Raw genomic sequence first — 26363 nt, forward strand, 5'->3', positions numbered from 1 at the left:
CTAATACTAATAGCAAGTTGGATACTTAGGCCCCCCCACCACAGACATTCGAAAGCATTGCACAACAGTAAAGCTTTCATAGTAACACAGTTAATGAGGTTGAAAAAAAGACAAGTTGTCCATCGAGTTCAACCTGTATAAATTACCCTACACTATTCTGTATGTAACCATAGGTTTAACCATACCAACTCCGCATTTAATTTGTAGGAACATGTTTCTTTATAGTCCCAAAGTGCATAACTTTAAATATTTCTATATTAAACCTCATTCTCCATTTAGCAGCCCAAACTTCCAGTTTAAATAAGTAGTTCTGAAGAAGCTCAACATCCACATCTGAATTAACTACCCTACACAGTTTAGTATCATCTGCAAAAATTGACACTGTGCTTTTTCCAACTCCTAGGTCATTAATAAATATATTGACCCTTGCGGTATTCCACTGAATATAGTGGCCCAGTTGGAAAGCATCCCATTAACCACCACTCGTTGATCTCTGTTATCCAGCCAATTACTTTCCCAAGTACAATTAGTGTTTCCTTGACCGAGTTCTCTTAGTTTGAAAATCAGTCTCCTGTGAAGCACTGTGTCGAATGCTTTAGCAAAATCTAAATAAACCACATCCATTGCATTTTCCGGGTCAAGATTATTGCTTACTTTCTCATAGAAGCTAATTAAGTTAGTTTGGCATGACCTGTCCTCACAAAGCCATGCTGGTTCCTATTAATAATCTTAAAGGTCTCCAAGTACTCCTGTATGCTATCCCTTAATATATCTTACAGTATTTTCCCCACTATAGATGTCAAACTTAACGGTCTTTAGTTACCAGGATGAGTTTTGATTCCCTTTTTAAATATTGGCACTACCTCTGCTATACGCCAGTCCTTTAGTATCATGCCTGTTTTAATTGAATCGTAGAAACTCAAATATAATGGCCTTGCTTGTTCTGAGTTTAAATCCATAAGAACCCTTGGGTGAAGTCCATTCAGACCCGGAGATTTATTAATCTTAATTTTATTTAGTCACTCACGGACTACTTCCTCACTCAAACAAGTACTAAGCAACGGTACATTATCATTACTTATGTTATTCGCTACTTCCAGCATCTTATCCTCTCTAGTAAACAATGATGGAAAAAATGCATTCAATATTTCTGCTTTTTCTTTGTCCTCATTAATCAAGGCACCCCATTAGCCTTAAAATGGTCCTATATTCTCTTTTTTTTTAACCTTTTACCATTTATATACTTAAAAACATCTTAGGGTTTGTTTTACTCTCCTTAGCTATTTGTTTTTTGTTTTTCTTATTTCTTTTTTGCATTTCTTGTTACATTCCATGTAGTAATGGAATGACCCCACCTTCCCATCTGATACAAACACTTTGAAAGCACGCCTCTTTTTATCCTTTACTTCCTTAACCTTCTTATTAAGCCACATCGGTTTGTATTTAGAACTCCTGTGTTTACTGTCCATGGGAATTAATTTCTGAGTATATTTATCTAGCGAAAATGTAAAAGCATCCCACATTCAGCAGTGTTCTTACCATGAAACAAAGCTTCCAAAACAATGTCCTTTAGTGCTTGTTTCGTATGGTCCCAGTAGTCCTCTGCTTATGCAATTTAGCTGCAAAGGCAGATGGCTACCCGCCATGCTTTGGGTTACAGTGACTATGTGTGATGTCATGCATCCGCTGCAACCTGCCCCAGTAGCAGTCCCCCAACACTGCAGCAATGCGACTGCAACACCACTGACACACCCTCTCCCGGCCCGTGACCGCCTCTGTCTGTCAATAAGGCAGAGGTGATCGCATAACTGAGATGCCATTGCATCTCACTGGGGCCCTCATTCCGAGTTGTTCGCTCGGTATTTTTCATCGCATCGCAGTGAGAATTCTCTTAGTGCGCATGCGTAATGTTCGCACTGCGCATGCGCCAAGTAACTTTACTATGAAGAAAGTAATTTTACTCACGGCTTTTTCATCGCTCCGGCGATCGCATTGTGATTGACAGGAAATGGGTGTTACTGGGCGGATGTATGGCGTTTTATGGGCGTGTGGCTGAAAACGCTACCGTTTCCGGAAAAAACGCAGGCGTGTCTGGAGAAACGGTGGGAGTGCTTGGCCGAACGCTGGGTGTGTTTCTGACGTCAGCCGGGACCGAAAAGCACTGAACTGATCGCACAGGCAGAGTAAGTCTGGAGTTACTCAGAAACTGCTAACTCGTTTTTGATCGCAAAAATGCGCATACATCGGTCGCACATTTAAGAAGTTTAGATTCACTCCCAGTAGGCGGCGGCTTAGCGTGTGTAACTCTGCTGAAATCGCCTTGCGAGCGAACAACTCGGAATGAGGGCCTGTGTGTGCACATGCAGTGCGGCTTCTGCGAGTGCGTACACTGCACAGGGCACCAGACTGCGAACGCTGCCATAGCAGCATTCCAGTCTGAATTAGACCTCTTTAAAATCATTGGAAACAATACCGGAGCCAGCGCTGGCTGTGCAGATATAAATAATCTGGACGGTTTGTAAAATTAAAAAATAAACAATTTATTTACCAATGAACATACAATATGCATATATATATATATATATATATATATATATATATATTCAACGTAGAACCTCCGGCACTCCACAAGTGGCAAATAAAAACCTTGCTCCTGTGCCTTCCTCCCTTGGGACTAACCCACAATACTGATGCAAACAAAGAATGAGGCGGCACTTGGAGACTGGCGTAGGTGATGAAAAATTGTATTAAACAGACAGGTTAACGTTTCGGGGACGTGCTCCCCTTCCTCAGAACAATCTGTGCAAAGCAAAATGTGAACATTAAATACCCAAACTTACCCCAGAGGCCTCACCCACCGGCGTGCATCCTCGACACGTTGCCCGCGGCTCCAGACTGACGCTTCCGACATCCGACGGCGGGGCGGAAGTGACGCGACGGGACCCGGCCTGGTGACCATAGCAACACAGTGCGTGACCGCCCACTCTGCTCCCGTGGCCCGTTCGGCTGCCCACAGCCGGGCGGAAATGTCATCATGAAACCCGGCTCGGTTGTCAAGGAGACACTGAAACAAAAACACACAGATAATGATACATATATGAAACCCCTAAAATCCTCACAATACATTATATTTTGTACTTAACAAGGTAACATCATATTATAAAAACCAAACCCAATTGACCTCAACAATTGTTCTATGTGCTCAAGAATAAAATGACTTTGCATATTAAAAAGTACATACAAGCATCCATACCTATTACAAAAAAATGTTTTTATATGTGTACACCACCTCATATGTAGGCGGCTATATCATCAACTACATAAAACTTGATATTATATAAAAAAGTGTACCTATCACACAAGGACTACTAAAGTGCACTAAGTGTCTATGGTCTGACCTCAAGCTTTCAGATATAATGATCCCGCCTTCTATAAACTGCTACAGAACCCATATAGCCCTTGGGCTTAAGTTGTAGACACATCCAATATCTTCTGCTCATAAAAAATGAATCAAACCTAGTGAATCATTCAGACCTCTCGGGCGTAACGTCTGAAGTCTGAAAATCCACCGGGATTCCAATTGCAGTAGCTTCCTTCCCCTATCACCCCCTCTGATGGCTTCGGGGACGTGGTCAATGACCCTATGTCTCAACATGGCCATGTTATGTCTTTGTTCTAAAAAATGTCTAGCTACAGGCTGTTCTGCCACACCTGTGTTCAAGGCATTACGTATTGCTTGTCTGTGTTGTGCCATGCGTGTTTTGAATTGGCACTCGGTCTTCCCCACATAATAAATACCACACGGACACATGATGACATACACCACAAATTTGGTGCTGCATGTTAGGGGCCACTTAATAGGAAACTTTTTACCTGAATAAGGGTGCGTTATGGAATCTCCGGGCGACATGAATGTACAAGTAGTGCATCCAAGGCATTTATAGCACCCACTTTTTCTTGTGAGAAAATGTGTTGGTGCTGTTTTCATATTTGTGATGTCTGTTTTCACCACTAGATCCTTAATATTACGCCCTCTTGTGAAGCTAGGCATAAGCCTCTTTTTGTGCAGATTGGGAAGATCCTCATCGGATGACACAATGGGCCAAAGTTTTTTGGCTACAGCAGTTGTGCGAGTACTCGATGAATTAAACTCATTAACCCATGTGATGGCACTGTCTGTTTTCTGTGCCCCTATGGGTTTCAACAATTCGCTCCTCTCTTTAAGAAGTGCCTTCTTCCTGGCCGCTATTAGAAGCTGTCTGGGATACCCCCTCTGCACAAACTTTTCTTCCATTTCGTCAAGCTGCCTGTCTCTTTCTGAGGTCTCAAAAAGAATCTCAAAAAGAATTCAAATGGCCTGATGTTGAATTCTTTTTGGGTTTACTTGAGTTTACGCTAAAACACAATTATTTTATGTTTGACGGCAAATATTATAGGCAGATGACCGGGTGTGCGATGGGGTCCTCGGTGGCCCCGTCGTTTGCCAACACGTTTATGTGGGATGTCGAACGCAGTCTTTTTTTTGAGGTTCCTGAAGTTGCACAACTGTTATTCTTATATTACAGATTTATTGATGATCTACTGGTCATGTGGAAGGGCACTGAGCAACAATTAGAGGACATAGTTTCCATACATAATCAGTCCAATAGCCCTGTTAAATTTACCATGACCACAAGTAGAGAACAAATATGTTTTTTAGATATCCATATTAGAATACAGGCAGGGAGGATCATCACTAAGCTTTATACTAAACCCACTGATCGTAATACCCTACTACGATACGACAGCTTTCACCCGGTTCCTACCAGAAAAGGTTTACCTTTCTCACAATTCTTACGAGTATGTAGGGTTAACAGTGAGACCTCAGAAAGAGACAGGCAGCTTGACGAAATGGAAGAAAAGTTTGTGCAGAGGGGGTATCCCAGACAGCTTCTAATAGCGGCCAGGAAGAAGGCACTTCTTAAAGAGAGGAGCGAATTGTTGAAACCCATAGGGGCACAGAAAACAGACAGTGCCATCACATGGGTTAATGAGTTTAATTCATCGAGTACTCGCACAACTGCTGTAGCCAAAAAACTTTGGCCCATTGTGTCATCCGATGAGGATCTTCCCAATCTGCATAAAAAGAGGCTTATGCCTAGCTTCACAAGAGGGCGTAATATTAAGGATCTAGTGGTGAAAACAGACATCACAAATATGAAAACAGCACCAACACATTTTCTCACAAGAAAAAGTGGGTGCTATAAATGCCTTGGATGCACTACTTGTACATTCATGTCGCCCGGAGATTCCATAACGCACCCTTATTCAGGTAAAAAGTTTCCTATTAAGTGGCCCCTAACATGCAGCACCAAATTTGTGGTGTATGTCATCATGTGTCCGTGTGGTATTTATTATGTGGGGAAGACCGAGTGCCAATTCAAAACACGCATGGCACAACACAGACAAGCAATACGTAATGCCTTGAACACAGGTGTGGCAGAACAGCCTGTAGCTAGACATTTTTTAGAACAAAGACATAACATGGCCATGTTGAGACATAGGGTCATTGACCACGTCCCCGAAGCCATCAGAGGGGGTGATAGGGGAAGGAAGCTACTGCAATTGGAATCCCGGTGGATTTTCAGACTTCAGACGTTACGCCCGAGAGGTCTGAATGATTCACTAGGTTTGATTCATTTTTTATGAGCAGAAGATATTGGATGTGTCTACAACTTAAGCCCAAGGGCTATATGGGTTCTGTAGCAGTATATAGAAGGCGGGATCATTATATCTGAAAGCTTGAGGTCAGACCATAGACACTTAGTGCACTTTAGTAGTCCTTGTGTGATAGGTACACTTTTTTATATAATATCAAGTTTTATGTAGTTGATGATATAGCCGCCTACATATGAGGTGGTGTACACATATAAAAACATTTTTTTGTAATAGGTATGGATGCTTGTATGTACTTTTTAATATGCAAAGTCATTTTATTCTTGAGCACATAGAACAATTGTTGAGGTCAATTGGGTTTGGTTTTTATAATATGATGTTACCTTGTTAAGTACAAAATATAATGTATTGTGAGGATTTTAGGGGTTTCATATATGTATCATTATCTGTGTGTTTTTGTTTCAGTGTCTCCTTGACAACCGAGCCGGGTTTCATGATGACATTTCCGCCCGGCTGTGGGCAGCCGAACGGGCCACGGGAGCAGAGTGGGCGGTCACGCACTGTGTTGCTATGGTCACCAGGCCGGGTCCCGTCGCGTCACTTCCGCCCCGCCGTCGGATGTCGGAAGCGTCAGTCTGGAGCCGCGGGCAACGTGTCGAGGATGCACGCCGGTGGGTGAGGCCTCTGGGGTAAGTTTGGGTATTTAATGTTCACATTTTGCTTTGCACAGATTGTTCTGAGGAAGGGGAGCACGTCCCCGAAACGTTAACCTGTCTGTTTAATAAAATTTTTCATCACCTACGCCAGTCTCCAAGTGCCGCCTCATTCTTTGTTTGCATATATATATATATATATATATATCTCAACCAAATACTCTCCTTCTACGCTGTTCTAAGGCTAATTAGATACAATAAGATACAGTACTCCTTGGGAGGGGCTGCCTATTTCACTAAGTGTTAGGAGGAACTAGTCACAGAAAATATAAAAAGAAAGGAAATTGGCGCTCAAAGGTTATTTTAACCTATAAATACAGGGAACCCAGTGGACACTGGAGTACCACTGGCTGTCTGTTTGGAAAGTTTTTTCCTGTGTGAATCTGTATGGACAGCTTATCCGTATCTGTATTTCACGTTTGTGTTTGACACATGAGGTCCATTTTTGGCAGGATCTTGCTGTTTTCACCTTCCTTTTGAAAGTTAGAAACATAGGAAATAACTGAATTCTGATCAATCGAATATATGAGACTGGCTTGAAGCTTCAGCAGTCTCCTTTTTGATGTTTTGAAGTTATTCTTTGAAAAATCCTGAGTGTCCATTCTGATTGATCACATTTTGATAAATGTTAATACCAAAAGACATACCCCTGATGAAGTCTAGTTACTAGACGAAACACGTTGGGTTGTTATATTTGATGTTATCTCTGAATAGTATACGAGGAAGATTAAAGATACTGCACTAAGTTGCCGATATTCCTCTATCAACTTCAAAGATGTGTTACGTTCCTGATGCTCAGAACTAGAAAGATGTTGTGAAGTGAGTTCAGAGCACCAGGACGTGATGCTGAAATAGGGAGGGAACGGGAATAGCCCCTAGCACCCTACCTCCGTTGTTTTACCTGTGTGGTCAGTTCACGCCTGAGTGACTATGGTTTCTTGGGCCCACGGCAGCCGCGTTTGAAGGGCGGATTAGGTCTGCCCAACTCCGATGCCCCCAGGTCTTAGCGTGAGACAAAGCGTGAACCGAGACAGGATAATAACAAGGGGACCTCTAACTAACGCAAACAGAAGCTAGGGGCTACTAACTACCCTAAAACTAAATTTATGTGCGGCACGCTGCCAAAGGAAAAGAACAACAAAAGATATCACTGTCCACTCCCCCACACGGCACCGCCGAGTTCCGGGGAGGACAGTGAAAAGCGGAAACCTCCGCAAAAACCACCAATACAAAAAGTATCAAAAGGACTAAGCGGCCTAGGCCGCAACACGCGACAGAAGCCGCTACTCACGAAACCGGGAGAGAACCCCAACAAACGAGATCCCCCAGATGACTGCAACAGGTTCACTTGAACAGGGAGGATTCCCAGGACCGGCTTCAGAACTCCAGGACTCAGAAGCACAGGGAGCAGGATCGACCAGATACAGCTGACCAGGAACAGACGTTACAAGGCAGGAACAGCATACAGGAAGCTATCACCGGCGTCTGTGCCAGGTAGTAAGGGAGAATATAACAGGGAGCCCTCCAATAGCTGCAGCGAAGCTTAATTAGTAATGTCTTGCAGCTGCCCTGCTGCACGACCAGAGCTAACAGGTGTATTGATTGATAGGAAGCAACGGGGAACGCAGTTCGTCTGTGGCGTCCCCGTTGCTAAGGGTCCGGCGGCTACGCGCCTACGGCGTCCCAGCGTTGCCAGGGACCCGGCGGCTCAGCACGCACGGCGTCCTGGCGTTGCTAGGCGCCGGGCGGGAAGGAAGGGAGGTGCGGTGGCCGTGAGCGTCGCTCGGAAGCAGACCGAGCGGCGCCGCGGAACGTGGCACCTAACAGTACCCCCCCTTGAGGAGGGGTTAAAGAACCCCTAAAGCCGGGTTTCTGAGGAAATTCCTGACTGAAAAACTCCTTAAGTTTAGGGGCATGTAGATCCTTATCCAGGACCCAAGACCTTTCTTCCTGGCCATAGCCTTTCCAGTGAACCAAAAAATAAAGCCGGCTCTGAGAAACTTTGGAATCTAAAACCTTCTCCACCAAGAACTCTTGTTGCCCCTGAACATCCACCGGAGGTCTACCCTGGGAAGTCTTCCGAGGGAATCTCCTGGAAGAAAAATACTGCTTCAGAAGGGAACAGTGAAAAGTATTGCCAATTTTGAGTGATTTAGGCAAGCGTAGCCGAAAAGCAACTGGGTTGATCTTCTTAATGATAAGGAACGGTCCAATAAATTTGGGTCCCAATCTAGCCGAGGGTTGTCGGAGCTTGATGTTGCGGGTTGACAACCACACCTTATCTCCCACCTTAAAAGTGCATGGGCGTCGGAACCTATCAGAAATTTTTTTTTCTCGGAAGGCAGCCTTCTTAAGGGCAAGGTGCACCTTTTTCCAAATCATTCTGAGATGGGAAGTTAAGGTCAACGAGGAGACTGGAAAATGAGGGTCAAAAGAATTGGCTCTAGGATGAAAGCCCAAGACCGAAAAGAATGGGGACTCCTTGGTGGAAGAATAACAAGAGTTATTATAGGCAAACTCGGCCAAAGGAAGAAATTCAGACCAATCATTCTGAAGTTTGGCCGAATATAGCCGTAAATACTGTTTTAACGACTGATTAACACGTTCAGTTTGTCCGTTAGACTGTGGATGGTACCCTGATGTTAAAGAGAGTTTCATATTTAATGAGGCACAAAAACGTTTCCAGAAACGGGCGATGAATTGCGGTCCCCGATCAGAGACAATATCCCTGGGTAAACCATGGAGCCTGAACACATGGCGGAGAAATAAAACTGCCAACCCTTGAGCAGAGGGTAATCGGGGGAGAGCAATGAAGTGGGCCATCTTATTAAAACGGTCTACTACCACCCAAATGACTCGAAATCCAGCTGAAAGAGGAAGGTCCACCACGAAATCCATGGATATATGTGACCATGGCCTGAGAGGAATGGCTAAAGGTATGAGTTGCCCAACCGGCAACGATCGAGATACCTTGTACTGAGCACAAACCTGACAGGAACGGACAAATTCCCTTACATCTTTAGAAAGATTAGGCCACCACACTGAGCGAGAGATTAACTCCAAGGTCTTAGTGATACCCGGATGACCAGAAACCTTATTATCATGAAACTCAGCTAGAACATTGCCTCTCAGAAATTCAGGGACGAAGAGACGATCTGCAGGAGTGACTTTGGGAGCCTGCTGCTGAAGCTTGACTAGCTGTGTAAATAAATCCTGTGTAGGGCCAGCCCGGATGACAGACGATGGAACTATGGGGGTAGTAGCCGGGTGGTTGTTGTGAACCGAAAGAAAACAACGTGACATGGCATCGGCTTTTGTATTCTTGGAACCGGGCCTGAAGGTGATAATAAACCTGAAACGAGTAAAAAACAACGCCCAACGTGCCTGTCGAGCATTAAGCCGTTTAGCTGACTCAATATACTGCAGGTTCTTGTGGTCAGTAAACACTGTAATGGTATGCCTAGCTCCTTCCAGCCAATGCCTCCACTCCTCGAAAGCCCATTTAACTGCCAACAATTCTCGATTACCAACATCATAGTTGGATTCTGCGGAGGAGAATTTCCTGGACATGAAGGCACATGGGTGTAATTCCTGAGACTCCGGGTCTTCCTGAGAAAGGATAGCCCCCACTCCAACCTCTGAGGCATCTACCTCGACAATAAAGGGGAGCTCCGGGTTAGGGTGTCTGAGCACTGGAGCTGAGACAAAGGCCTGCTTTAGGGCCAGAAAGGCAGACTTGGCTTCAGGCGATCAATTGGAAGGGTCCGCTCCTTTTTTAGTCAATGCTACTATAGGAGCAACCAAATCAGAGAAGGTATGAATAAAACGCCTATAGTAATTTGCAAACCCTAAAAAGTGCTGAATTGCTTTTAAGTTCGTGGGTTGTGCCCAATTTAGGATGGCCTGGAGTTTTTTTTGGTTCCATGAAAAACCTCTTAGGAGAAATAATATACCCCAGGAAGGACACTTCTGTGATGTGGAAATCACATTTCTCCAGTTTGGCGTATAAATGATTTTCCTGTAACTTCTGAAGGACCAGTCGCACATGGGTAATATGTTGTTCTAAAGACTCGGAGTAAATCAAAATGTCGTCTAAATAAACGACCACGAACTTTCCTAGAAAGTCGCGAAGGACGTCGTTAATGAGATCTTGAAATACAGCAGGAGCATTTGACAGCCCAAACGGCATCACCAGGTATTCATAATGTCCCGAATGTGTGCTGAAAGCCGTCTTCCACTCATCCCCAGATTTAATTCGGATGAGATTGTAAGCCCCTCTAAGATTGATCTTGGAAAAGATAACGGCAGTCCGGAGCTGATCAAATAGTACTGAAATCAGTGGCAATGGGTAGGTGTTTTTAACAGAGATTTTATTCAAAGCCCGAAAATCAATACATGGTCTGAGCGACCCATCTTTTTTCTCAACAAAAAAGAACCCTGCACTCAATGGAGATTTCGAGGGCCTAATGAAGCCTTTTTTAGGCTCTCCTGTACATAATCATTCATTGCCGTAGTTTCCGGCCCAGACAGGGCATATAGTCTCCCCATAGGTAAAGAGGCACCGGGAACTAAGTCAATAGCGCAGTCATAGGACCGATGAGGAGGCATAATATCCGCATTACCCTTGGAGATAACGTCGGCAAAGTCCTGATATTCCAAAGGAATAAGTTCTGGGGTGACTGCCGCAACCCGGACTGGACGGGAAATACATTCCTTAACACAAAAGGGACCCCATCGGGAAATATCCCCAGACTGCCAATCTATGGTGGGATTATGAAAGGCAAGCCAGGTGTGACCCAGAACTACGGGGACAGCCGGACAATGGGTAAGGTAAAATTCGATTTTCTCTGAATGTAGGGCCCCCACTGTCAGTTGTACTGGAGGTGTGCGGTGAGTGATTACCCCGTTAGAAAGCGGACCACCATCCAAGCCGTGCATGGTGATACGTTTGTCCATAGGTATCTGTGGAACGCCCAAAGCCTGAGCCCAACCAAGATCCATGAAATTTCCCGCAGCTCCACTGTCGACGAAGGCCGACACCAGCGAACTGAGGCTACCAAAGGAAATTTTTACAGGAACTAATAAGGAATCATTAGAGGAGATTAACTGCAGACCCAAGTGAACCCCCTCACTATTCACTTGGTCAGAGCGTTTCCCTGCTTATTCTGGCAATTACGTGCGATATGTCCCTTGCCACCACAATACAAGCAAAGACCAGAATTTAGCCTTCTGGTTCTTGCCTCTGGGGACAGCCGGGAGAGACCCATTTGCATGGGCTCCTCGACGTCCTCAGGGAAAGTATACACACATGGACTAGGCCTGAAACTAGCTCCTCTTTCAGCCCTCCGCTCCCGGAGACGACGATCTATTTTAATAGCAAGCTCCATGAGTTTGTCTAGAGTCTCTGGAGCGGGGTACTGAAGGAGACTGTCTTTAATAACTTCAGACAAACCGAGGCGAAACTGACTGCGCAGGGCCGGGTCATTCCAGCCACAGTCGTTCGACCAACGGCGAAACTCGGTACAATACGCCTCTGCTGGATTTTTCCCTTGCTTAAGTGCACGCAGGTGGCTCTCAGCCGACGCTTCTCTATCAGGGTCATCATACAAAAGGCCTAAGGACTTAAAAAAGGCATCTACAGATAGCAAGACAACATCATCGGCTTTTAGCCCAAAAGCCCAGGTTTGTGGATCGCCTTGTAGTAATGACATCACAATCCCGACCCGTTGAGACTCAGTACCAGAGGATCGGGGCCTTAAACGAAAATAAAGCTTACAAGCTTCCTTGAAATTAAAAAAATCCTTTCGGTTACCCGAAAAACGGTCAGGTAAATGCATCTTTGGTTCTGGAATCATACTCGGGGAGGCTCGCAAAAGATCTTCCTGCGATCTCACCCGAAGAGTAAGATCCTGAACCATCTGAGTTAGTTCCTGAATCTGGTTGGCCAAAAGCTGGCTGGGATTCGGTCCTAATACTGCCGGATTCATGAGGCCGAATTTCAAAGCCCACCAAATACAAATAACTTTTTTTTTTGTGTGTGTTTTTGGGCCGGTGATAATGTTACGTTCCTGATGCTCAGAACTAGAAAGATGTTGTGAAGTGAGTCCAGAGCACCAAAACGTGACGCTGAAATAGGGAGGGAACGGGAATAGCCCCTAGCACCCTACCTCCATTGTTTTACCCGTGTGGTCAGTTCACACCTGAGTGACTATGGTTTCTTGGGCCCACGGCAGCCGCGTTTGAAGGGCGGATTAGGTCTGCCCAACTCCAATGCCCCCAGGTCTTAGCGTGAGACAAAGCGTGAACCGAGACAGGATAATACCAAGGGGACCTCTAACTAACGCAAACAGAAGCTAGGGGCTACTAACTACCCTAAAACTAAATTTATGTGCGGCACACCACCAAAGGAAAAGAACAACAAAAGATATCACTGTCCACTCCCCCACACGGCACCGCCGAGATCCGGGGAGGACAGTGAAAAGCGGAAACCTCCGCAAAAACCACCAATACAAAAAGTACCAAAAGGACTAAGCAGCCTATGTCGCAACACGCGGCAGAAGCCGCTACTCACGAAACCGGGAGAGAACCCCAACAAACGAGAACCCCCAGATGACTGCAACAGGTTCACTTGAACAGGGAGCATTCCCAGGACCGGCTTCAGAACTCCAGGACTCAGAAGCACAGGGAGCAGGATCGACCAGATACAGCTGACCAGGAACAGATGTTACAAGGCAGGAACAGCATACAGGAAGCTATCACCAGCGTCTGTGCCAGGTAGTGAGGGAGAATATAACAGGGAGCCCTCCAATAGCTGCAGCGAAGCTTAATTAGTAATGTTGTGCAGCTGCCCTGCTGCACGACCAGAGCTAACAGGTGTATTGATTGATAGGAAGCAACGGGGAACGCGGTTCGTCTGTGGCGTCCCCGTTGCTAAGGGTCCGGCGGCTACGCGCCTACAGCGTCCCAGCGTTGCCAGGGACACGGCGGCTCTGCGCGCACGGCGTCCTGGCGTTGCTAGGCGCTGGGCAGGCAGGAAGGGAGGTGCGGCGGCCGTGAGCGTCGCTCGGAAGCAGACCGAGCGGCGCCGCGGACCGCGGCACCTAACAGATGGAGTATTCGAAGAGAAATTACATAATTTTGTCTGTGTAATATGATGGACTTGCTTCACTGCTTCTGTACATTTTAATAAATTTTTAATGAAAGAACAGTTCATGTTTATGTTTTAAAATCAATGTTAATTGTGAAACCCACTAAGTTCCCTGTATTTATAGGTTAAAATAACCTTTGGGCGCCAATTTCCTTTCTTTATATATATATATATATATATATATATATATGGATATGCATATGGATAAAAGCTTGTAAAATGTAAACAATGCCATAGAAATGGTTTGGATTAAGCTGCCAACTAACTGAAATATTTTTAATTCAGCCGATCCACCAAAAAGGTTCCTGTAAATGAGTCCTCATAGGCTAGGACCTCTTTAAAATCATTGTAGCTTGCTTATACTTTCCATCTAAGTCTTACATTTTTTCTGAATAAGGCAAGTGTATAAAATTTAACATGACAGCAGGCCTCGCCAGTGAGGCAGTACACTCATTTGAGAACCACTAACTTAAAATTAAATGTTTGCATCATACACTGCACTTTTCTCCAATGGCACTTTAATACAATAATTATCCAGAGTAATTATCTATTTTTGTGGACCCAATGACCCTCAGCAAAACTTTAGTTGTAACCTGTAACTATATAGAGATGTGAGGTGAGCACTTTTTGTTTTTTTGTGTTTTGGTTTTGTTTCTGGATCCCTGATCGTGTTTTGGATCTGGATTGGTTTTGCCAAAACCACCCTTTCGTGTATTGGTTTTTCTTTTCGTTTTGGATCTGGATTATTTTTTTAAAAAACATACAAACAGCTAAAATCACAGAATTTGGGGGTAATATTGATCCAACAGTATTATTAACCTCAATAACATGTATTTCCACTCATTTCCAGTATATTCTGAACACCTCACAATATTCATTTTAGGCCTAAAGGTTGCACCAAGGTGGCTGTATGACTAAGCTAAGCGACAAAAGTGTGCGGCACAAACACCTGGCCCATCTAGGAGTAGCACTGCAGTGTCAGACAGGATGGCAGATTTAAAAAAATAGGCCCCAAACAGCACATGATGCAAAGAAGAAGAAGAGGTGCAATGAGGTAGCTGGATGGCTAAACTAAGCGACACAAGTGTGCGTCACAAACACCTGGCCCATCTAGGAGTGACACTGCAGTGGCAGAAACGATGGCACTCAAAAAAACTAGTCCACAAACAGCACATTATGCAAAGAAAACAAATAGGTGCACCAAGGTCGCTGGATGGCTAAGCTAAGCGACACAAGTGTGCGGCACAAACACCTGGCCCATCTAGGAGTGGCACTGCAGTGGCAGACAGGATGGCACTTAAAAAAAAGGCCACAAACAGCACATCATGCAAAGAAGATAAAGTGGTGCAATGAAGTAGCTGTATGTCTAAGCTAAGTGACACAAGTGTGCGGCACAAACAACATGGGACGTGCTGGAATTTGCCCAGATGTAATACACCCACAATATTGGTGACACAGGAGAGCATACCTCTGAACCACACACGCACAGCAAAGCCTGTAAAATTAATTTGGATAATAATAACGCTTTTATTTGGAGCTATTATAATAATATGCAGCACAGGCAAGCATACCGCTACACTACACAGGGTAAACCTTGTAAAAATTATAAAGTAATGTATATAACCTTTTTATTTGGAGTAAATAATATACAGCACAGGGCACCACCACTGGACTTATGGAAGCACAAGACACCACCACTGGACTGATGCAACACAAGACAGCACCACTGGACTGGACTTTGTCGAATACTGGGACTGAGGCAACCTGCTGAAGGCCTAACAGTTATGTGTGTGCACTACGGGATAGTACGTATATTACGTATATTATGTATACACCCAATAATCACAGTAGCAGAGGGTTCTCATATTCATTAGTATAGTGTAGAAGCATAAGAGAATCCATCTTGATTCTAGCTAGATGATATAGCAAATTCATCTTGAACTTTATACACACCCTGAGAGAAAAACAACTTTGTTGGCTAAGTATTGATTCCACATACGCACTTTCTAAAAGCTCATAGAGTACAGATGTAATTCCTAATATGGACACAGTTGAAGCTCACGAGTAACTTGTTAGTATTCTTGACAATTGTCCCAATATTGCCTAACATTGTATTCCAGAAGTATGAAATCATATGGGAGGGATATAAGAAAAGGGCGCAACTGTGTATTATATAAAACTCATTGTTGTTACGTGTATCTGGTTGTTGTTAAAAGGATTTAACCCAGGCGGAGAGAATGCTACCTCTCCCCTGTATACGGGCGTGGCCCTTTGAATAAATAATAATTGATTTTTATAAATCCATTTTCAATTCATTCTTTTACCTAACAACCCAAACAGCAACAAGATGGTTAATTTAGTTAACCTCACAAGGAGAATTCAACAGATGGGGGCTCGTCCGGGACCTTGGAACTATAGATCTCGATCTCTTCATCAAATTCTCAAAGGGGTGTGCCAGCCAGCCAGCAGCTAAGGATGGAAGGAACATCCCAAGTCATTACAGCACTGGTAAGTATAGAATACCATGGTATGTGCTGTATTCCAGTACATGCTGTTTCTATACCTGCCAGCTGTCTGTGTGATTGTATTTTTTATAATATGAGAATTAGGAGTGGACAGATTGACCAAAACTAGTAAAATAACTCAGGGACCTGTTTGTTGTTGCTTGTTTGTAAAATTAATACCAAAATTATGTCCAAATCGGTTGAAGGACCAAGTAACTCGGAAACGATGATTGACAGATGCTGTTGCACGTAAATAAGAATACCAAAATTAATTCAAAGATTTGAGCAAAGAAACAGTGACCTGTGTTTTTCACTCTATGAATGATTGCGTGTATAAGTGCTGTGGACCATCTTCACGAGGTCTGATTGTGTTTCAATCTGCATTTACAGTATTACGTGCCCTCGTTAACGCTGTAAGTGCCAGATAAGATAAGAGCCAAAATAAAGTATAAAGCACATTGTTAGTCAGCTACACGTGTACAAGAAGTTTACATGAAATAGAGTGAACAACCCGAGGTTATAGGGATTATATGTATTTGAGGGTAACTATATATTGCAATACTGAGCTGCTAAGAGCTGCTGGTTGTTTTAACCATAAGAGGTGTTGTGCTAACCATAACAAGGCATGTTGCTTTGTGATTGTAGTTGTGATAAGAGGATCTACTGCAGCTTCCCAGTTGACAGACATGTCGCGTGTGTGAAAAAAATTGCAGGGATTGCGAATTTTTCCAGCGTATGGGAAGGGCAGGGAGGATTAACCCTAAGTGTGCATATCATGTATGGAAGAAATATTCCATAGAAGCACAAATTTTGTATAGTACTGTGACAAAGGGTACAGTATATGTTTTGCATTTCAATCATGCTGTATAATATTGGCCTGATCAACCAATACTAAGCGTATTTTGAAATCGGCAAAACTGTTGAAATCTGCAAGAAATTGAAGTTTGCAAACTGTATTTAAATTTTTGTGTTATGGTTTTGTGTGTGTGACATAATGTTCAGTTAAGTATATTCTCAGATCTGTGTCTAATGGAAACCTTCTGTCTGTGATTGGCATGGTTACAAGTTTTGAAATAAAGTTTTTATATATATATATATATATATATATATATATATATATTTGTGAACTGAGGAAACAAAAGTTGATGTCCGTGTTCAAATGGCTCTTGGCAGATCTGTAGTTAAAAATATGTGTTTATCTAATGTTACTATCTAACTATGAAGTGAAGTTTCCATATGGTATTGTTTAATACGCAAATATTCTTTAATGCAATATATTGTGAGAAGGTCTGCCAGCAGAAAGAAAAAAAAAAAAGAAAACCCCTTCAGTTTCCAATGCTGTAAAAGCACAGAGAGCATGGAGAGCTGTAAAAGCCCAGAATCGTGTGACCCCCCCCTCCTTTCCAGCAGCAGTGTAAGCCATGACGCGGTAAAGAAAAAAAAAGTGTTCAGTGAGCTTTGATTTTTTTCATCTAATAAGATGGATCATAATAAGCATAAGTCAGTGGTTTCCAAAAATTTTTAATCATGTGGCCCTAGAATATCAGAATTCTTTTCACAGCACCCCTAGGAAAAAATTGTATTATTGAGAAATGTAAAAATAGATATTACATTAAGTAGATGGCGTTTATATGTCATCCTTAGAGTCAGTTGTGTGGTGAGGGAGATTTGCTTCTGTTTGGCCACATATTTTATGACTGACAGCCACCAGCACTGGATAATTTGAATTGGTCCTAGACCATCAACCCAGGGCACCCCTGCAAGTGTCCTAGGCACCCCAGGGAGCTACGGCACACAGTTTGGGAACCTCTGCATAAGCAATACTCTAGAAATGTTTGTTATACAAACTATCTACTCCAGTTTTAATATAAAAACTAATATCTTTACCAGATAACCTGTAGAAAATGTTGCCAATTTCTTTCTACAGCATAATTGTTATCAGAAAAAAAATAAAAATAAAAATCCCAGCAACAGATATGGGCTAGAGATACGCTAACAGCGTTAAAGCTAACAGATCTGCATCTGGCAGACAGTAAAGAAGACAACGCCCTAACTCTGGTGAGCTATACGGGGGAAAAGAGTTTTCAAAGCAGCAGAAGCAGCAGCTAAAATCATAGGGAAAGATAAAGGAATACGCATTCTGTATAGTAAAATGCTGTAAATCAAACATTGCGACAAGCAATTAATCACTACGATTCCAGTATTAACATACTTTTAGACAATTCTTCAAAGTTATTTGGAAGAAACCTAATGTAAAAGTTACAGTGTAAAAATATACTACATCACGGATTAGGTATTTCTAAAGATTCCATGAAGTTTAAAGTAGGAACAGATTAAGTTGGATGCATAGCATATCTATATATCACTTACCCTGGGTTCGTGAGGTAAAAAAATATGCTTGCTAAAATCCATCTCATTGTATAGGCATCGATATAATACGTTGCAAAAGTTCTTAGTGGACTGCACAATATGCAGTGATGAACCAGGTTCCGTAGCCAGGAAGTGTGGGGATATGATTGTATAGAATAGTTATACAGATAGAAATGTGAGCAGGAGCGTTGTTAAGTTTGTAAGTTTTCTGTGAATATGTATATGTGCCAAGGCATTCCATAGGATGGACACAGTCCAAGAAAAGTTTGCTTGGAGGCACATGGTGGGTGTGCATGGGGAAGCGTGGAGTTTGTGTGGACTGGCCAGTCTGAATGATATGTTGAAATAAGTAAAGAAATGTAACCAGTATGTGGATAATATACCTTTGTGCTATAAATTATTTGAAGTATTGGTGTCAGATACTAAACAGTTGTGTTTTCTTACAGAAAAGGACAAGGTGTCGCAAGACAAAAGTCTACGGTGTGCTGACATAGTTAACTACCTAGAATATTATTTGGCGCTAGGCCAAAGATAGTTAAAACCCTTAGAGGGTGGAGCCTTGGTATACATTTATTGATAGATAGATAGATATGTATGACCAGATGATAGATCTCTAGATACAGTAATTTTTTTTTGTAAATGCTATATGCATACATTCAAGTTCACAACCAAAGAAATTATAGAAGGTAATACAATATTACACTTTATCATGAATAAGACATTATGGATACACAGTCAGAGCCAAACCATCCACTTATGTATAAGCAAGAACAAAAGAAAAAAATATATATGTTTAATACTGAGGTTAAGCAGTAGATTGTATATGATGTGTGCATTTTACCTCTGACAGTATACAACTTAGATATAAAATGCAATAGTGTAGCTTACGGAGAGATTTCAGATTTAAAGATATATCCCTTCATTCAATAGGGGATATATGAACCAACAGGGAAATTGTAACAAATGATTTGTTCCATGAAAAATGTGTTTATTAGGACACATAAACTCACTGACATACTACATACATAAAGTGCATGGGTGAATCTGGACCAGTTAAAGTGACCGTGTGATAGATGTAAATCTCTCACCATATAATGGGATTGCTGTGGGCTAGCTTAAAGAAGCAACATGGGTCCGAGGCTGAAAATAGCCTAGGCACCACCGCAGATGGTTTATTCAGCGTATCAGTCCTTTTACTTGCTTCACTGATCCTCGTCACCCGATTCCCCTGTCCAAGAACCTATCCTGGTAGGGTTTCCTCTGGTGGCACAGTGATGCCCAGCTCAGAGTGTTTCCTGCTGATGATTCACAGGATCCACCACAACTTAGATACAGCTGCGTACTTGTCTTCCTCACCCCCAAAAGTGGGGAGTATAAGGAATATAATGTGGATGAGTAAGACAATTATAATGATTACATCGCATTTTACATTGCATTTAAAGGAATTGAAAAAAAAAAAAAACTGATTAACAGGAGAAAAATTTCTCGAGCATCCATAGGGGATAATGGGATGGTGAATTAGTGAATTAGTATTATTAATAATAAAGTGTTGTTGCCAAGTTTCATTAAGGGGAAATGTCATGAGTTATGCAAATCTAAGGGTAACTAACATGAAATAGATTCACAAGCTTTCTATAGTGGGATGAAGTTTAATGGAGAAGTGTACATTGTGTTTTGGCATGGGACCAAAATAAATTATGTGATAATAAGAGGGATCGTGATGGTGATAAAGAAAGCTATAGCATGTTTACTGCAGATGGTTGGGTTGATTAAAAACAACATTGTTTTAATACAACATAGTTTAATGCAAAAAAAGGAACTATAGTATGTGTAACAGGTGTTAAGGGGTTATTTGAGAAATGAATAATAAGGCCAGAGGTGTGAGCCATTGTTTCAAAGACAGTAAAGTTTCTTTACTGATAGAAAGAGTTTATAGGAGTTTGAAGAATATTTTGTGTTTAATATGTGTAATGTTGAGGAAAAAAAAAAAAAGAGTTTAAAGAATTAAGCATTATTAATCTACAAAAGAGACAGGAAAGGCAGAATTTGAATCATGGCATGGTCCAATCGTTGGTTCAATAGTGGTAGAATTACACCTAAGCCTCTGCTTTGTCTCTCTTCTATATCATTTTTTTGTTATTCTTTGTGGAATCCAGCAAAGATATGTTATCCAGCAAAGATATATTATCCAGAGACTGATTCAAAACTACAAAATGATTTGACGATTCAAATGTGTCACACAAATTATTTAAACAGTTACAAGAATATCAAAAGCTGCATGAACCTTGGAAAGATATTTAACCAACACGAAAACACACAGTCCGGCACAGGACAATCACTAAAGAGAGTGAAGACGGTGTTATGGTGAGAAGTTGCTTATGTTTCGGTTCCATTACAGATCGCATAGGATGGTCCTTGGCAAGTACCGCTGACTACTGATACAGCCGTTGCAAAGGCTGCAGAAGAAGGACACCTAGATCCATGAGCTTGCAATGAAATGAAAAGGTCAGAGACCAGAGCTTAAAGGAACCTAACACTAAAAAAACTATTGTATGGAGATACAATACAGAGACTGTTACTACTGTTACTACCACAGAGTTGTATTTGAATGAACCCTTCAATCAAGATAGAGATGATTATGATCAGTAATAATAGACTATGTGCTTATAAGCTAATATCCTACAGAACTTTTAACATTTCTGAAAGTATACGGGAGCGACGTTATTTATAACAGCATTAGGACTTAATTTATTTATTTTTCTTTGAAGAGAGAGCGAGCAAACGTGTGGTGTGGGTATGAGTACTCATCCATTATTGTGGATGGGAATTATTTCAATAAGACCCTTCCTTCCTCTTTTCTTTTCTAAGCAGGAAATCCAGAGAGATTTATGACCGGTGTAACGAACACACACTTTGAAAAACGTGGTTGTGAGTATTATACTCCACTTGAAGACTGATGTATAGATTAATGCATGGATAATTTAAATAATTTAGGATATTATTCTGAGGAGTATCCAGTCCAGCAATACCATTAATTGTTGGAAAGATTTTAAGTACTGCAGCTATATAAATTGTATTGCTAATCATTTGTATAGATACAACAGTATCTCAGGAAAGAACCACTGGTGATAATATTAGCTACACATATCGGGTGTATTTCAGTTAGTGGAAATAAAATAGGTCAATAATACAGGGAAAAAAAATTATCTTATGTAGATAGAAAAGGTTGATTTAAGGGAATGTGAAAGGATTGTTACAATATACTAACCTAAGGTTTCTAGATGTGCTAGATATAATGAGTTAGGTATATAAATAGTAATGGTTACATATGATGTTCATTAAAGTTTATGATTTAATAAATGTATTTTACTAGGAGTAGATTCAAAGGTTAAAAGAAGATATCATACATAACGGGGAATGGTAGTTGTCACCATGTCCTTAGGATATGATATATAATTGTTTACCTATTAATTCTAAAAAAAAATGTTTGTTATTTAAGAAGAATGATTTAGCAATTTTATACAAAAACATGTATTAACTTGAGAAAAGTTTTCTTGCAGGATGAACTATTCCTAAAAAGAGTAATTGACTTAGTAATCAGGAAACATGTTCCTGCCACCAGAGTATCAATAAACCCTCGAAGTGGTAAAGGTGGCTAATAAGTTCTCCTATGGCTAATGAAGTCGTATGATTAATCAACTGGAAGTTGACGTTTTATTTCATTTAAATTATTGATAACATGATTGAACTTTATGATAGGATATTCCAGAACTGTGGACATTTGTGATGATTCCAGGACATTGGACATGAACTATTACGATACCATATTGTTCTACATTTTTTTAATACCACAAATTGGAGGATATTGTTGATTTCCAGAAACAGCACTTTGAGCTCACTGCTGTGCTTATTTGACCAAAGACATTACGGATCCTGATACGTGTATTGCCAAATATATAAAGGAGGTCCATGATATAAAAGAACTTTAACCAAGGCATTATGATATGGACTGGAAAAGATAAATGTTTAAATCCTAGTATTCAATTTTCAGGATTAGGAAAATGTTTTTTAAGTATATTGTATGTGATTGTATGTGATGATGTATTCTGTGATGAGGTTTATTCTTTGGTAACCCCGATGTGATTATAGACATTCATTTGATGTTCACCGCATACAGGTGCGGCCTATGTTGTATTTAGAAGGCTACTGTCAAACGCAGAATAACAATATTACATGAAATGATTATTAGTGAACTATACGTTCCCAGAAATTCTCCTTAGATGACAGGGCACATGGATAATGTCCCTGATCAAAGGGTGGAGCTGTCGAATACTGGGACTGAGGCAACCTGCTGAAGGCCTAACAGTTATGTGTGTGCACTACGGGATAGTACGTATATTACGTATATTATGTATACACCCAATAATCACAGTAGCAGAGGGTTCTCATATTCATTAGTATAGTGTAGAAGCATAAGAGAATCCATCTTGATTCTAGCTAGATGATATAGCAAATTCATCTTGAACTTTATACACACCCTGAGAGAAAAACAACTTTGTTGGCTAAGTATTGATTCCACATACGCACTTTCTAAAAGCTCATAGAGTACAGATGTAATTCCTAATATGGACACAGTTGAAGCTCACGAGTATCTTGTTAGTATTCTTGACAATTGTCCCAATATTGCCTAACATTGTATTCCAGAAGTATGAAATCATATGGGAGGGATATAAGAAAAGGGCGTAACTGTGTATTATATAAAACTCATTGTTGTTACGTGTATCTGGTTGTTGTTAAAAGGATTTAACCCAGGCGGAGAGAATGCTACCTCTCCCCTGTATACGGGCGTGGCCCTTTGAATAAATAATAATTGATTTTTATAAATCCATTTTCAATTCATTCTTTTACCTAACAACCCAAACAGCAACAAGGTGGTTAATTTAGTTAACCTCACAAGGAGAATTCAACAACTTATATGGCAGTAACCCTGGACTTAAACGGCAGTACCCCTGGACTTGTACGGCAGTGTCAGACAGGATGGCACTTTAAAAAACTAGTCCCCAAACAGCACATGATGCAAAGAAGAAAAATAAGTGCAAGATGGTATTGTCCTTGGGCCCTCCCTCCCACCCTTATGTTGTATAAACAGGACATGCACACTTTAACAAACCAATCATTTCAGCGACAGAGTCTTCCACACGACTGTGGCTGAAATGAGTGGTTTGTTTGGGCCCCCACCAAAAAAGAAGCAATCAATCTCTCCTTGCACAAACTGGCTCTACAGAGGCAAGATGTCGACCTCATCCTCATCCTCCAATTCCTCATCCCTTTCAGTGTGTACATCCTCCTCCTCACAGAGTATTAATTCGTCCCCACTGGAATCCACCATCACAGGTCCCTGTGTACTTTCTGGAGGCAATTGCTGGTGAAGGTCTTCCCGGAGGAATTTATGATTAATTTTGATGAACATCATCTTCTCCACATTTTGTGGAAATAACCTCCTACACCGATCACTGACAAGGTTACCGGCTGCACTAAACACTCTTTCGGAGTACACACTGGAGGGTGGGCAATTTAGGTAAAATAAATGCCATGATTAAGACCCTGGACGGGGTAGAAATGCGTCGGCAGCAACAGGTGCATTTGGTCATGATCGTAACTACATTCACAAGGTCACAGTGCATAGAGCAGCGGGCGGATCAGCAGTACAGGAGCAGTACAGGGAAAGGAGTCTGTGGATGACCAGCGGTTAAGTGAGCCTGTTATTTGTGCACAGCCTCGGGTAAGAAAGAGTCCCGGTGGTAGAAGCAGAACCACGTAATATATTGGCGTCCTGGATGTCCGGTGAGACAAACCCCTGTTTTAAAGATAGACGACTACAAAGCTGAAATCCCCAATTGCTAAACTGTGTAATGAATATATAAGAAGGAGATTCCTGATGTCTTTTAAAAGAGTATTTTTTATTTTTATTTTTTCTTAAATAAATCCTCCACGTACTTTAAATTGCTGGACTGCATTACATGTGTTTATAGAAGAGTTACAAGGAAGCTTGCAGTATTAAGACATTGTTTCACTATGGAACTGTATTGGATACTTTTATAAGAGATACAAGGAAGCATTGACACATGTTTTGACTGAATGGAATTTTCGGGTATAGAAAAAGCATAAGGAAGCTTTTTAATTTTACAATTCTTGGTAAGTTGAAATTGTCTAACAGATTTGGATTTTCATTGTTTTTCCAGCACCCATTGTTTTCCATAACTGGTTGCCATTTTTTAGATAAAAGCTGAAATAAGAACAGCGCTGTAAAGTTTTTTAGGAGTTTTTTATCTTTTTTGTTCACATTGTAGCACTGATTGGCTGATCAGTGTTTTCTAAAGAACACAGCTGCAGTTCTTTTTCTAAGCGCTTGGATAAGGGTCCCTTCCTTTTTATATTAAAATAAGGCCAGTTTGTGCAAGGGCATCCAAATTGCCTCTTTTTCCTGCCAGTATACACACGGACTGTCTGACATGCCTACTTGGATGCTGTCACTCATATAATCCTCCACCATTCTTTTAATGGTGATAGCATCATATGCAGTGACAGTAGACATGTCAGTAATCGTTGGCAGGTACTTCAGTCCAGACCAGATATCAGCACTCGCTCCTGACTGCCCTGCATCACCGCCAGCGGGTGGGCTAGGAAATCTTATCCTTTTCCTCGCAGCCCCAGTTGTGGGAGAAAATGAAGGAGGAGCTGTTGATGGGTCACGTTCCACTTGAGTTGCCAATTTTCTCACCAGCTGGTCTTTGAACCTCTGCAGACTTGTGTCTGCTGGAAAGAGAGATACAATGGCTTTAAACCTAGGATCGAGCACGGTGGCCAAAATGTAGTGCTCTGATTTCAGCAGATTGACCACCCTTGAATACGGGCAAAGAGAATAAAGTGCTCCATCCACAATTCCCACATACTTAGCGGAATCGCTCCATCTTAGCTCCTCCTTCAATTTCTCCAGCTGCTTCTGCAAAAGCCTGATGAGGGGAATGACCTGACTCAAGCTGGCAATGTCTGAACTGGTGCTCCAGTCTTCGGCACGCAATGGCTGAATGCCGAAAGTGGCCTGCAATTTTTTTGGCCACCGACAGCATCTCCTGCATGCCCCTGTCATTTTTCAAAAAATTCTGCACCACCAAATTAATTGTATGTGCAAAACATGGGATATGCTGGAATTTGCCCAGATGTAATGCACGCACAATAATGGTGGTGTTGTCTGAAATCACAAATCCCCAGGAGAGTCTAAGGGGGTAAGCTATTGTGCAATAATGTCCCTCAGTTTCCGTAAGAGGTTGTCAGCAGTGTACCTCTTACAGAAACCGGTGATACACAGCATAGCCTGCCTAGTAACTAGTTGGCATTTGCAAGATGCAGCTACTGGTGCAGCTGCTGTTGTTGCTGCGGGAGACAATACATCTTCCCAGTGGGCTGTCACAGTCATATAGTCCTTAGTTTGCCATGTTCCAGTGGGTACAACTGACTTTTTTAGGATACTGAGGAAACTTTTTCTGATGTCTCTGTACATTCTCAGTATCGCCTGCCTAGTGAAATGGAATCTAGATGGGATTTGGTACCGGGGGGACACTACCTCCATCAATTCTCTAAGTTCCACTGAACTAATGGCGGATACCGAACGCACGTCTAACACCAACATAGTTGTCAAGGACTCAGTTATCCGCTTTGCAACAGGATGACTGCTGTCATATTTCATCTTCCTCACAAAGGACTGTTGGAGAGTCAATTGCTTACTTGAAGTAGTACAAGTGGTTATCCGACTTTACCTCTGGGATGACGATCAACTCAGAGCAGCAACAATAGCAATGGCAGCAGCAGCAGTAGGCATACCACTCAAGGATCTTCCGAAGGAATCCCGGTTAGGAGAGGACTCCTCAGTCTTGCCAGTGACATGGCCTGCAGGACTACTGACGTTCCTGATTG

The sequence above is a fragment of the Pseudophryne corroboree genome, chromosome 6 (assembly GCF_028390025.1).
Source record: "Pseudophryne corroboree isolate aPseCor3 chromosome 6, aPseCor3.hap2, whole genome shotgun sequence".
NCBI lineage: Eukaryota > Metazoa > Chordata > Amphibia > Anura > Myobatrachidae > Pseudophryne > Pseudophryne corroboree.